The 14,261-nt window shown below is 41.6% G+C and overlaps 2 protein-coding genes and 1 long non-coding RNA gene across 3 annotated transcripts in view; 2 read left to right on the forward strand and 1 right to left on the reverse strand.

Moving 5' to 3' along the window:
* LOC108922356 (tumor necrosis factor receptor superfamily member 5-like) overlaps positions 1-14,261 on the reverse strand; it is a 533,457-nt gene that overhangs the window by 416,321 nt on the left and 102,875 nt on the right. The gene's annotated exons all lie outside the window — the stretch shown is intronic.
* Positions 1-14,261, forward strand: part of LOC114909298 (NACHT, LRR and PYD domains-containing protein 12-like) — a 454,333-nt gene that overhangs the window by 165,638 nt on the left and 274,434 nt on the right. The window lies entirely within an intron of this gene.
* Positions 1,212-3,371, forward strand: LOC114909320 (uncharacterized). The gene is made up of 3 exons (XR_003797226.1): positions 1,212-1,282; positions 2,502-2,590; positions 3,300-3,371. It is a non-coding gene; the product is annotated as an uncharacterized LOC114909320 (long non-coding RNA).

Raw genomic sequence — 14,261 nt, forward strand, 5'->3', positions numbered from 1 at the left:
TTCAGTTTTTTTACGAATTACTGTCTCTTTTGTTAGCTACTTGTCCTGGTCAAAGTTTCAGTGTCTTGGAGTCTATCTTGGAATGATATAGGCGGAATGCTGGGGGAACACCATGGACAGGACAGCAGTGCATTGAAGAGTAGCCACACCCACCCACACACACACACACACACACGGGCAATTTAGAGTCACTGATAAACCTGAAGTTCTTGTGTCTGGACTATGGAGGAAACTCATTAAGAAACAGGGGGAACATGCAGCCCCCCCTCCTCCACATACATAGTGAGCTGAATTCGAACCAACGGCCAAACGACCCAGGTGTAGCGTCCGGACGGGAGTCCGACACGGACGCGCGTTGCTATTACGTCCAAACACAGACGAAATATATAATGACTTCACGTGCAGTGTGAGGTTAGACGTGTACGGTGAGTATTGTAAGACACTCGGTGGAAGTGAAACAAGAAACACGAGACCAGGAAACACACACGGTGTTGGAACTACGGTGAACAGTGAAACGCTAATCTGTGAGTCTGACCGCAACCCTGAGACGTGACGAAATACCGGACAGGAACGATGGACCAGGACTGAAGAACAAGAGGCAGGAACTGACGGGACGGGCACTCGGGACTGGAACATGCACACCTAGGAAACAAACTGAGGGAACGAGAGACTACCAATCGCCAACGAAGCACAAGAGAACTGCTGATTAAGAATCCGCGACTAGTTCTGCTCCGCTGGCTCCTTTTATACCTCCATGTCCTACGAGACTGTGAGGTGATAGGTGAGCGTTAGCTAGCGGCACTGAGTGGCGCCGCCTCTGACCAGGAGGGGCAGTGACCCCGTGGGATGTGACACCAGGTTTGGTGCCACCGCGCTCTCATTTATTTATGAATTAGGTTCAACGAAAATGTTGGATAAAATAAACCTTAAAAACTTTCACTCTAAGTGTAACTCATCCACGGCGATCCCTCAACCAAGGAGCTCTTTCCTTTAACAAACACACAGCTGTTCCAGCGGTGTCTCCGCATCGGCGCTGCTCCGCTCATCTTCCTCCAGCAGCGCGCTGCGCGTTCAAGTGGGAACCAGACAGGGTTCGACACGATACAGTAGGACATGTGGTCGAGTCCATCGACGGGGAGGAGTTTCTGTGTTTCTGAGCTGTTCCAGCATTTCATTTCTCCAAACCTGTCTGACTCGTACAAGAAGCAAAACTGAAACTTCGTCACCGCAGAGACACACAGGACTTGTGCTCTTCAATACGGACAATAAGGTGACATAACAGGTAAAAGTACTTTTACAAAGTCAAAGTTATGCTGTTGGGGTCATTGTGATCAATAAGAGGTGCGACAATTTCATTAATGTCTTTCTGTTGCAAATCTGTCGTTAGTAAATGTAGACAGTTCTGTTATCTCTTGTTAAATACAGTGCTGTATTGACTACGCGGGTATACAAAGGTTTTCTGATCAATCAATGCCTTCGTGGGTCAGTTTCATAGATCCGCAGTGTGAATTTTATATTTGGAATGAAATAAAAGTTCAGGCTTATCTCTCGCTGTTTTATAAGGACTGATAAGTTATAACAGGCAGAATTAAATTAATTTTATTACTGTATTTTCCTGTTTTAGTGCTGGTTTAGAGCACTTGTGAAAAGTCAACAATCATGTTCTTCTTCAACATGTTTCTTGTGAAAATGTACCACAAATAGCAGGTTTGTGTTCAGCTGTGAAAACCTGCCCTGGTCAGGAATGTGGAAAGTGCGTCGCTGCGCCTCTGGTGCCCTATTGCTGTTCCCCAGAGCTCCACCAGGGGCGCCCTGTGCACCTGGGACCAGGACAGAGACCGCGACAGGGAGGGACGGGGGGGGACTCGATCACTGCGGATCTGTGTTGTTGCGCTCAGTAGAGTCAAGATCCGCCCATATTTGTCCAACTGTCTCGATTCCCCGTTAAGCCGTTATCAGAAACCTTTTTTTGCATCTTTACTGCGTCACCAAATGTAAATGAGATCCATCCATGGATCAGTTTACCTCGTTGTCCTATCGAATTACAAACTAATTACTACTAAATTTTAACTTTCATTTATTTAACACTTTTGTGTACGATATTAATGTGCTTGCAAAGATTTACCCATTAATTATACAGCCGGGTAATTTTCACTGTGACTGTTGTCAATTCGCGGTAAATAGGATATTTACATTAGGAGGTGGGTCTAAACCTTGAAGTCTACCTTCTTCACGTAGTAGTGCTCATAACTAAATGAATCTTATTGATACTTGACAGCAGTTGGTGAAAAAACAGTGAACAATAAAAGAGTAACTGAAGTTGAACGGGGAGAAGTGACAGAATCGGCCTGGAGGGGAGATGAGTCTCACAGGGACTTCTCTCCTGAAATTACGTTTTACAAACTCCCGTATGAACAGGAGAGCATTAATATTTGTATTAGTGGTTTGTTTTACCTGCTGTCCATGAAGACCCTGGACTCACCTGATGAGTTTGTGTTTAGAGCCCTGAGATGGAGGACTCTGCCTTAGAGATGAGTCCCTCTGGGAACGATAAGGAGGGGGTCACTGACTCGGAAAAGAGTTTTAAAAGGTAAGAGTGGAGCTCAGAGTGCATTTTACTTAAACACAGTAATCTAAATAAACTCATTCATCTGAAAAGTAGCATCTGTTTTATATAAGGTTTAACTTCATAATTCATCATCATCATTCACCTTGAAGGAAAGATGAATACAAATGCAAGCTTAAACATAATATTTACAGTGTAAAGCTGTTTTTGCAGAAGCAGTGTTCAAATCATCATGGGGACAGCTGGTAGTGTAGGGCTTCGAGTTGCTGCCTTTGGTCCTATAGGTTCAAATCCTTGATTAAGAGACTTACCCTAAATTACTGTAGCAAAATGACCCAACTGTATAACTGGGCAAACAGTTATGTCACTTTGGAAGAAAGCATCAGCTAAATGAATAAACTGAATGAGTTTTATACTTAATGTCCCCTGAATAGGAAGGTTTCTATAGTAATTATGAGTTATGTCTGCAACAATGTTCAATGAGTTTAAGATTCGTTTAAGCGATATTTGTTTAAATGTCTCTGTAATTTATTACACAAAGTTAATTTTTCCCATTTCCTCAGGTATAACAGAAAAAAAGGAACAATCTGGCAGGGATATAATGTAATCATTGTACTGGTTTGCCTAATTTGTTTGTCTTTTGTTTGAAGGAGGGAGAGCAAGATAAGTATTTCTCTCACTCTGTGCTGTGAATGAGGGTCACTGAAGGGTCTTTTCTCCCTTCTGTCCACAGCGTCCAGCAGGGGAGATCAATGTCACCTGTACCCAGCTGTATATCCATGGAGAGTGACAAGTCATTGGACTTTAGGATCAATCTTAAACATGGACAGATTTCTGAGGGTCAAACGTAAATGTTTTCTTTTCTTTCTTTCTTTCTTTCTTTCTTTCTTTCTTTCTTTCTTTCTTTTAATCAAATCTCTATCGGACACAAGGTCTAGAAGATTTAGCTCACAAGGAGACACACATTTGAGTTAATGCGCCTTTTTTCTAGTGTAAGCCCTCAGTCCTCTTCAAGTCTTCTACTTATTGTACTTCAGGTTAATACAGGTATAATAGATAAAAGAAAGACTCTGGTAGGCATTTAATGAGATGGTTTGTCTTGTTTGCCTCTGTCTCTGCTGCGTGCTAAGTATAATGAAGTTTGGTTGCTTTCTTGTTGTGTTTTGTGAATGAGGGTCACTGAAGGGTCTTTTCTCCTTTCTGTCCACAGCGTCCAGCAGGAGAGATCAGTGTCACCTGTACCCAGTACCACATCCATGAAAAGTTCCAACTCAATGTCTCATAGTGAAGGTGGGTGAGAAATTCCCACATCCCCAACTGTGCAATCAAATTTATGTAATATTAAAAATATATACACACTGTGTATTGGTATTACCGGTATCTTTGCTCCTGGTTTGAGGGAGTTTGTGTTCTCCCTTTATTCACGAGGGTCTCCTGTAATCTACAGATGTGTTTAAGGTGAATTGATCACTTTAATTGTTGAGGGTGTGGAAAACCTCGATCTTCTCTTGGTGGGTAGATACTTGCAAGTAGCTTTGTGTAGATAGCTTTCTTAGTCACTTTGAAAAAAGGCACAAGCTAAGAGACATTTTCTATTTTAGAAATGCTGAAAACTAAGGAAAGAAACAATCTGAATGTTTCGCAAACCCTGGTTCTTGGAACAGTCACACACAATGTCTACAAGCTCTTGTCCCAAGTGGGGTTGTGACAAACCAGAGCCTAACCCAGCAACACAGGGCATAAAGCTGGAGGGGGAGGGGACACAGCGAGGACAGAAAGCCAGTCCACCACAAGTCACCCCAAGCAAGACTCAAACCCTACAACCCACCACAGAGCAGGCCCTGGCCAAACCCACTGTGCTACTGCAGCCCCTCTGTTCTTGGAACAGTCACACCCAATTACATTATTTCATTAACTTGTACACCATGTTTCATGAGATGTTGAGAAAGTTGGTGAACAGCAGAAGAATTACATAGGAGATGTCAGTACACTGGAAATCCCCTGCTGAAAGACAATTAACTGGAATTCTTTCTCATGCAGACATACTACATTCTTTTCTGGAGAAAAATTAAAATAAAACACAGACAGCATTATTTTATACTTGCTGCAGTTGTTTGCAGGGCAGAGACTGTCACAGGTGCAGGACTTTAACAGAATACGTTTGTTTAAAACCAACCAGTAACAAATGAGCAAGTCAAGCCTGGAAACCTACAACTGCTCTCCAAGTACTGCCAAAACACTTCTCACCAAGTCTTCAGCCCAGCTGCCTTTATAGTCCTCTTATTGTCCAAGACAAGGTGCAGCTGGCCATCATATTTCAGTTAGGGTAGGGCCAGGTCATAGGAGCTGTTCATTATGATGCTGCTGCCTCCAGCTCTGGGATGGACCAGCTCTCATTGTGTTCCTTTCCCACTGAACATTACACTGACAGTTCACAATTCAGAGCTGAGCTTTACAGTTGATTTCTATTACTTTGTACTGAGATTATGGAGCACAGTCCTACTGTATATTAAAGAGGCAGGTTCTATGGACAACTTTAAAAAGCTGCTTAAAACATAAGTTTTAAATCTGCTTCTAAGCAGAATTTCAGTGTTATTTCTATATATCTCAGTGCTGATTTCTTTAGACCACTTAGATTTACTATTATTTCATTACAAATTTTTGATTTTGACTTCCTTTTCATGTCAAACACTTCAAGCCACAACATTGTATGAGCGGTGAGATGTAAATATACAATGAATTACTGTTTGGTGTTATATATTTAGTGTTAGAATTTAAGAGTAAGCATTTCTTTCACCTGTATTCACATAAAGATCTCCTTTAACCTTTCTAAATTTTGCCAGATTTGAAACATTCTCAGTAGTATTTCTTGTTGGATAGCAATGACGAAATGTTTTTAATTCAAAGGATAAAACTAGGGGGTAAAATCTGCTTTCTCAATTGGAGACCAAAATCTATAGCACAAATATTACCAAAAAAGATTCTCAACAACATCATCTGATTCCTTTTCACCAGGTGAACTCCTGATGACATGTCAGCAGAAACTGAAATCCCATCTGAAGAAGAAGTTTGAGTGTATTTTTGAAGGACAAGCTAAGCAAGGAAACCCAACCCCTCTGAATGATATTTACACAGAGCTCTACATAACTGAAGGTAGTGCTAATGGGATCAGTGATGAACATGAAGTGAGACACGTTGAAAGAGCACTCAAGAAACCAGCTACACCAGAAACTAAAATCAAATACAGTGAAATGTTTACACCCTTACCTGGAAAAGTAACACATCTAAGAACTGTGCTGACACTAGGGATTGCAGGTATTGGGAAAACAGTGTCTGTGCAGAAATTTATTCTTGACTGGGCAAAAGGGAAAGAAAACCAAGACATCAATTTCATATTTCCTCTTCCTTTTCGAGACCTGAATTTGATAAGGGATAAAGAATTCAGTTTAACAAAACTGGTTCATTACTTTCTCCCAGAACTCAAAGAGTTTGGACTCATTCGGCTTTTGAATTCCAAAGTGTTGTTTGTCCTTGATGGTCTGGATGAGTGTCGCCTTCCTTTAGATTTTAAGAACAATGAGATTTGTTCTGATGTGACAAAGATAACTTCACTGGACGTGTTTTTAACCAACCTCATGAAGGGGAATCTGTTTCCTTCTGCTCTCATCTGGATCACTTCCCGACCACCAGCTGCCAGTCAGATCCCTCCTGAGTATGTTCATTGGGTGACGGAAATACAAGGGTTCAATGATCCTCAGAAGGAGGAATACTTCAGGAAGAGATTCAATGATGAGGACCTGTCCAAAAGGATCATCACACATGTGAAGTCATCAAGGAGCCTTTACATCATGTGTCACATTCCAGTCTTCTGTTGGATTTCAGCCACTGTTCTTGAGAGGCTCTTTGTTGAGGAACACAGTGGAGGTATTCCCAAGACTCTCACTGAGATGTACACACACTTCCTGATCTTTCAGACCAGTTTAAAGAATGAAAAGTATCTGAAAAAACAAGAAATGGAGCCTCTGAAATCTTTAGAATTAGACAAAGAATTTGTCCTGAAACTGGGGAAGTTGGCTTTCAACAACCTTGATAAAGGAAATCTCATATTTTATGAGGAAGATCTCAGGGAGTTTGACATTGATGTCAATGACGCTTCAGTGTATTCTGGAGTGTGTACGGAAGTGTTTAGACAGGAGATCGGGTTGTATGAGGGGAAGGTTTTCTGCTTTGTACATCTCAGTGTTCAGGAGTATCTTGCTGCTTTAAATCAGTTTCTGTCAAATACTGACCCCAACCTGCTAAAGAAAACAGTGGATCAAGCTTTAGAGAGCAAGAATGGACACTTGGACCTCTACCTCCGCTTCCTTCTTGGCCTTTCAATGGAACACAGTCAAAAGCTATTAAAAGGGCTGGACACACAGGGAAGATGGCAGTTTATTAAGAGAGACGTAGTAAGTTACATTCATCAGAAGATCAGTGAGAATCTATCTGCAGAGAAGGCCATTTATCTCTTCCAGTGTCTGAATGAACTGAATGAAAGTTCTCTGGTGAAACAAGTCCAGGAGTACCTGAAAACAGGACATCTTTCAGAAAAGAACATTGTACCCACAGAATGGTCAGCTCTGGCTTTTGTGTTGATGATGTCGGCAGAGGAACTGGATGAGTTGGACCTGAGAAACTGCACCTTACGTGATGAAGGTCTTCAGAGGATGCTGCCAGTGATCCAGGTCTCCCGAACTGCTATGTAAGTCCCATTATATGTCCATTTAAAGAGAATAATGATAATGCTTACAGTTCAAGTTAATTATATTAAAACAGTTGTGTGTTATTGCATAATGATCCCTTCACATTTTCTACTTCAGTCAAGACAATCTGAACATCTGAGGCTCATTTAAGAATCAACCATCTGCAGCTATGTGTCTCTTTCTGTTGTGTAATCCACACATTGCATTTTTGAGGAGATGTTCTGCTAAATTAATAAATGCAAATGTAAATATTAGAGTGTCTGACTAACACATTTCAGACTATTTCTGCCCTGTTCTATACAGTTATCCATTGAGATACCAAAAATGGACTTATGAAAATTTACCTTAAAAAGGATGCTGTTTAGTACCACTTTTCTGTTTCCATGGAACGTTTTCACAATTGTAAAAAGCACATGTGAGGGCAGTAGCAACTCGGTGTCAGAAAATAGCACATTTCATCCTACAAAGACTCCTTTATGCTCATGGATGAGGCAAACACACACAACAACAATGTGCCTAGTGGTCAGCTGAATAGTTACAGTGTGGGCACGTTTGGTCAGCATCTCTACTTACTGTTCTGTTTGTACTGATATTGTTCTGACTCTTTACTGTATCGTGGCTGGGTGGAAAAAAATTACAAAAAAAGTGTGAAGAAAGTGGAAACACACGCTCCACGCACTCACTTGATGGGCAATTTAGAGTCACCAGTTCATCTGAAAAATGTATTTTTAGGAGGCATCTCCTGTGAACAAGGGGAGAAAAAGCAAACTCCCAACAGAATGAGTTCTGTCGCCCATTTCTGCGAAATACCATGGCAGCTTGTTCAACAAATGAAAGTTTATTTGTGTTTCAGGGACAGCTGGTACTGTAGTGGGTAGAGCTGTTGCCTTGGGTTCCAAAGGTCACAGGTTGAAATCTCAGTTTGAGCTGTAGTTCGGTAGAATAACTTACTATCTCTAAATTGCTCCAGTCTAATTACCCAGTTCTGTAAACAGGTAAATAACTGTAGGTGGTTTAACACTATAAGTTGCTTTGGAGAAAAGCTTTAATTAAAGGAGTAAATATTTTCATATCTACTTTTTGTCTTTAATGTTATGTTTTTACATCAGTGACTTTATTATACTTTACGGCTTTATTTTTGTTGCTGTTGATGATGTTTTCGTTGTTGTAGCAGTAGCCAGGGGAGCAATAGCTTTCCCATAATGCACCATTACTGTTGTGTCTCTAAGTAAGTAGGCAACCGTTTTCAGGAATTATTCGGTGATTTCTGACTCCCGTGTTCTCCTCACTCAAGAGACTTTTAGATGGCTATGTGTATTTTCCGGGGGTGCTACTATTTAATCATGCAGGAGTGAAGTAAAGCTGGAGTTCCTATTTCTGTCTCTCAAGACATTATTTTGTAACCCTGCTGACAGGGGTTGTTACATTATTGAAAGTACGTGATTGTATGTCTTTGACCCGTTCCGAGTTTTTATATACTGTGTGCTTAAACGCACACAGACAATATCCATACATGTGATATTCGGTGTGTATCTGTTAATAAAGCCCTTAATGAAGTCAGAGTGCTTTCTTATTTTGTGTTGTGATGACTAATGTTCTTACTTCTGTAAATGTGTCCAAAATGTATCTCACTTTTGAGGGCTTAGGAAAAGTGTTTACCACTGAAACTCATGGTAATTACATATTTGAGTTATGAAAGTTCATGTTACAAAGCATTTTCCTGGAATGCATTACCATCCAAGGATGGCGGAAGATATTATATAGTACTGTTCCGTATTCAGAGGGGGTGGTGGTGCAGTGGGATTGACCTGCTCCTGCTCTCTGGCAAGTCAGGGCTTTAAGTCTCACTTGGGGTGCCTTGTGACTGTTGTGTTTACTCAGTAAACATGCTGAGAATGATTTCTGTTAACTGGTGTGTAGCCTCTTTTATTATCCATGCTGGTTTTTACTACATCTCTTTTCAGTACTCTCCTCTAAATCTATATCCGTACTCCTTAGGTATCCTTCCTGTACCTACCATACACTTCTGCCATCTACAGGCAATACCAGAAACAACAACTGATCGCCTCAGTGACGGACTAGTGTTCCGTCCTGGGTGTGTCTCCTCCCCCTCCAGCCTTACGCTCTGTGTTGCTGGGTTGGGCTCCGGTTTGCCACAATCCCGTTCGGGACAAGCAGTTTCATACCACTTAAAGTTGTCCATCACATAACATATCTGATTTACAGAAGTTCAGTGTCAGGTGATGTGTGTCCATCCAGGTAGAGATCAGTACAGTACAGTCAGATGTCTGGTTACATACATCCTGCTGTGGGGCGTTTACTGAGCAGTCAGACAGGTGCACTTCATATTTCACCTGTCAAATACACACATGTGCTTCTATGTATCATGATTGTGAAAAACTTACCAGGGACTTTGTTTCAGTGTTCATGGTCAGTTGTTATATCAATACATTTGTTTCATTCAACATCCTCATCACTGCTCCATCACCAGGACTTGTTCAATCTGAGGACCTATTTTTTCTTACTGGACATGTGTGCAACATGCCATTAAAGATCTCGATCTGATTGAAGGTCTTTTTATTTCCTTTCCAGGCTGATCAGCTGTTCACTCACTGAAAGTTGCTGTGAAGCTTTGGCCTCAATTCTGAATCCAGACTCGAACCTGAGAGTGTTAGACCTGAGTGACAACGACCTGAGGGACCCAGGAGTGGAACTGCTCTCTGCTGGATTTTGCAACCAACAGTGTAAACTGGAAACACTGAGGTCAGTACTATTGGGGAACAACAATGTAAACTGGACTATCATTGATGACTGATGACTCATTCATAATATTTTCCTTCCCAGGTTGATCAGCTGTTCTCTCACTGAAAGATGCTGTGAAGCTTTGGCCTCAACTCTGAGCTCAGAGTCAAACCTGAGAGTGTTAGATCTGAGTAACAATGACCTGCGGGACTCAGGACTGGAACTGCTCTCTGCTGGAATTGGCAACCAACACTGTAAACTGGACACACTGAGGTCAGTATTGACACTTCACTTTCAAAGTAATACTGTAAAGCTGCATAAAAATATGGATAAATTATCTGTGTCTTCTGAGATGGACTTGCATCACCTCCAGGGTGTATCCCACCTGACCTTATTATCCAGTGATTCCAGAATGGACTACTACTGTGACTCTGATCAGGACAAACGCTTATTGAAAATGGGTAGATGCTATATATGTCATTTATATCAGTTGGCAGTCAGTAAAGTAACCCAGAGTCAACCACTGTGTCTTTCCTTCGTAATTTGCAACATTTCACACTACCTGAGGTTCCTTCACAGAAGCAGGTACAGGGGCAGGTAGTGCAGTGTAAATAGTTGAGGATTGCTGAATAATGGAAATAGATGTGCCACCGTGAAGGAGGACTATATGACTCTGGGGTGACTGATAATTTACTGTTTGGAAGCAGGCTGAGGGGTTGTTAGCTTGACAGAGAGTAAGGCTCTGCTTATCCACTCTGACTATTCTTCTTACTGTTGCCTGGTGTTGTAATAAACCCTGTTTTTTTGAATTTGCATGTTTATCTTCAGCTCCATCTGTATTCATAGCTACACTTGATATAATATGGTCTCAATAAGATATCCTTCCAATTTTTATATTTTTACTCAGCATAATACTTATTACTGTATTTGTAGCATAGTGTAAATACTGGCAATGTCTAAAATCCAAGATTTAAACCATATGGAAAACCTGGGAACAGTAAAAAAGTGGCATCAGAATCTACTTTTAGGAATGTATTGAGAGCCAACGCAGCTGAATGCTGAAGATTAACATTTCAGGACAGTAAATTCCATTTGGAAACCACTTAGTGAAAGATTCAAACTGTTAAAATTCTCAAATACATAGCCTTTGGTCATTAACTTGAAACATAGTTAAACGAAAGGAAGAACCTTCTTCTCCACTGACTTACTCTGTGTACTGACCACCGTCGCACCCCCTACTGCTGAGAGTAAATCTCCATGTAGGAGAACAATGAACTTTGGGAGACTGATACACAATTCCAGATTGAGTCGATTTCCAAATATGTGGATCAAGATAAAGCGAAAGTACATAAAGACAAAGCAATATGTGTGGCATGGTGGCGTAGAGAGTAATTTTGCTGTCTCACAGCACCTGGGGGGTGCAAGAGGATGTGGATTCAATCTCTGCCAGTGTATGTGGAGTTTCCATGTTCTCCCTGTGTCTGTGTAAGTTTGCTCTGGTTTCTTCCCACAGTCCAAAGACTTGCTGTTCAGGTTCCCCCATAGTGTGTGAGTGACAGAGAGAGTGTGTTTCACTGATGTATGGATGAGCGACCCCTTGTAAGTAGTGTATCTAGCAGTTTAAGTTACCACGGTGAATAAGCTGTATGGGCTGATAACACTACATAGAGTTCTTTGGAAGTTACTTTGGAGAAAAGTGTCTGCTAAATAAATGTAATACATTTTGTGTCCCTCATATACAAACTAAAGAGGCTTCTCTTTCCCTATTCTACACCGGGAGAGTTTAGACCCTGTCAGCACTACACATTTACTGTTATGATGTAAAAATTGTATAATCTTATTTCTAGTTTCATTCAGGTTCCTCTGTAAGGCTGTAGGTTAATGAGATTGGTGAATGTTACAGTTTGTCTTTCTCTCTACAGACTGTCAGGCTGTAGACTCACAGAGGAAGGCTGTGCTTCTCTGGCTTCAGCTCTGCGTTCAAACCCCTCACACCTGAGAGAGCTGGATCTGAGCTACAATCACTCAGGGGACTCAGGAGTGAAGCTGCTCTCTCATCTACTGCAGGATCCCACCTGTAAACTGGAGACACTGAGGTGGGTGAAGAAGAAGCAGTCGCTTCTAGATACGTGCATAAAGTTCCATTCTACTGAAACTGCAAATATCTAAAAAATCTACATGTCAAGACCCACTGATATATTAAATGGTTCTACTTGTGTAATTCTGTCTGTTTAAGGCTGAACCTGTGTGGACTAACAGAGAAATGCTGTGAAGCTCTGGCTTCAGTTTTTACATCAAGCTCTTCACTCCTGAGAGAGCTGGACTTGAGTGACAATGACCTGCAGGATTCAGGAGTGGAACTGCTCTCTGCTGGACTGGGGAACAAATGCTGTAAACTGGACACACTAAGGTCAGTACTACTAGGGAACAGACACTGTAAACTGGACTGTAAACTGCAATATGCTCGTAGATGACTGTATCCAGCATTGACCACATAACTGTTCTGAAAATACAATGTTTTGTTTTCTCTCTGCAGACTGTCTGGCTGTTGTGTCACAGAGGGAGGCTGTACTTCTCTGGCTTCAGCTCTGCGTTCGAACCCCTGTTCAGACCTGAGGGAGTTGGATCTGAGCTACAATCACCCAGGGGACTCAGCAGAGAAGCTGCTCTCTGATCTACAGCAGGATCCCACCTGTAAACTGGAGACACTGGAGTAAGTTGCGCTCTCTCTCTCTCTCTCTCTCTCTCTCTCTCTCTCTCTCTCTCTCTCTCTCTCTCTCTCTCTCTCTCTCTCTCTCTCTCTCTCTCTCTCTCTCTCTCTCTCTCTCTCTCTCTCTCTCTCTCTCTCTCTCTCTCTCTCTCTCTCTCTCTCTCTCTCTCTCTCTCTCTCTCTCTCTCTCTCTCTCTCATAGCATAGTGGTTAGCAAAGATGAATCCAAATTTTGCTGGTTTGATGTACATCTCCAGCTGTTCTAACAACACTGAACTGTTCCAGTAAAATGACCGAGCTGTTTCAATGGGTAAGTAATTTTAAGTTGCTTTTCTCCAAAGCACCAGCGAAATAAATATATGTAAATTACTGCTAACACTTATATGTCACAGGACTCTGAGTTTCCACATACATTTCACAGACAGGCTGTGTGTGTCTCTCAGTCACTGTGTGTCCTTCTGCTTCTCCTACAGTGTGGACCATGGTGGAGAGTGCAGGATCAAACCAGGGCTCCTCAAATGTAAGTGTGTTTGTATGGAGAAGTGAAAAGAAAAGTGTGGAATAAAATTGTTTGACAGCAAACATATTGTTTCTGGTGTGAGTACAGAGCAGCATAGTAACACAGGGAGTAGTGCTGGTGTTTCAGTGCTCCCAGATCTGGAGGTTCAGATGTGGGTTCAGCTAAGTCTATGTTTTTCCTTGTTGTCCCATGTTCAGGTGGGCCTCCTCTGAGTGCTCCAGTTTTTTTTTCCACAGTCTAAAGATGTATCTCAGGTGAAGAACTAGTAAATGGGTTTACTAGTGTGATTACGAATCTAATTTGATTAGGACTCACATTTGGACTGTGACAGTCATAATAGGACTCTGATTAGGAATCATGGATATTTGGATAGAGTTTCATGCAGCTACTTATGTGAAAAACTTTGGCTCATATGGTGGAAAGAAACAAACTGGCTTTACTTAAGAATCACACATCTGCATCTAAGTCTCTCTTTCTGCTAGTGTAATGAACACATTGTATTTTCTATGAGATGTAAGTTGCTTTGGAGAAAAGCATCTTCCAAATGAATAAATGTAAATGTAAATGGACATTGAATAAACTCCAGTCCATCAAGGAGAATGATTTATAGTCTCTGTGCACCACCTTCAATAAACTTAGAAGAACTTTCAACAACAGGTTGGTCAAGTTGTGGTGCTCCACGTAGCTACCAGAGGTCATTTTTACCCATAACAATCAAGCTCTACAAGGTGACCTCATGCTGTCAGGGGGGGTGAATGACAGCTCCCTGAAGCTGCCCCCCCACTGTCATGTCCACACCCGCACCGCAGTCGACAGTACCTGACACCGATCAAGCACCTGATGGTAATCAGAGCACTTACCTTTAAAAGACCCTCCTCACCCCCTTTGCACTTGCGGAATGTCCCTTAGACAACGTGGGACATTACATTATACACATATATACAATGTATATAGGAATTGTTGATATTCAGATAAAAT

The sequence above is a fragment of the Scleropages formosus genome, chromosome 2 (genome assembly GCF_900964775.1).
Source record: "Scleropages formosus chromosome 2, fSclFor1.1, whole genome shotgun sequence".
NCBI classification, from domain to species: domain Eukaryota; kingdom Metazoa; phylum Chordata; class Actinopteri; order Osteoglossiformes; family Osteoglossidae; genus Scleropages; species Scleropages formosus.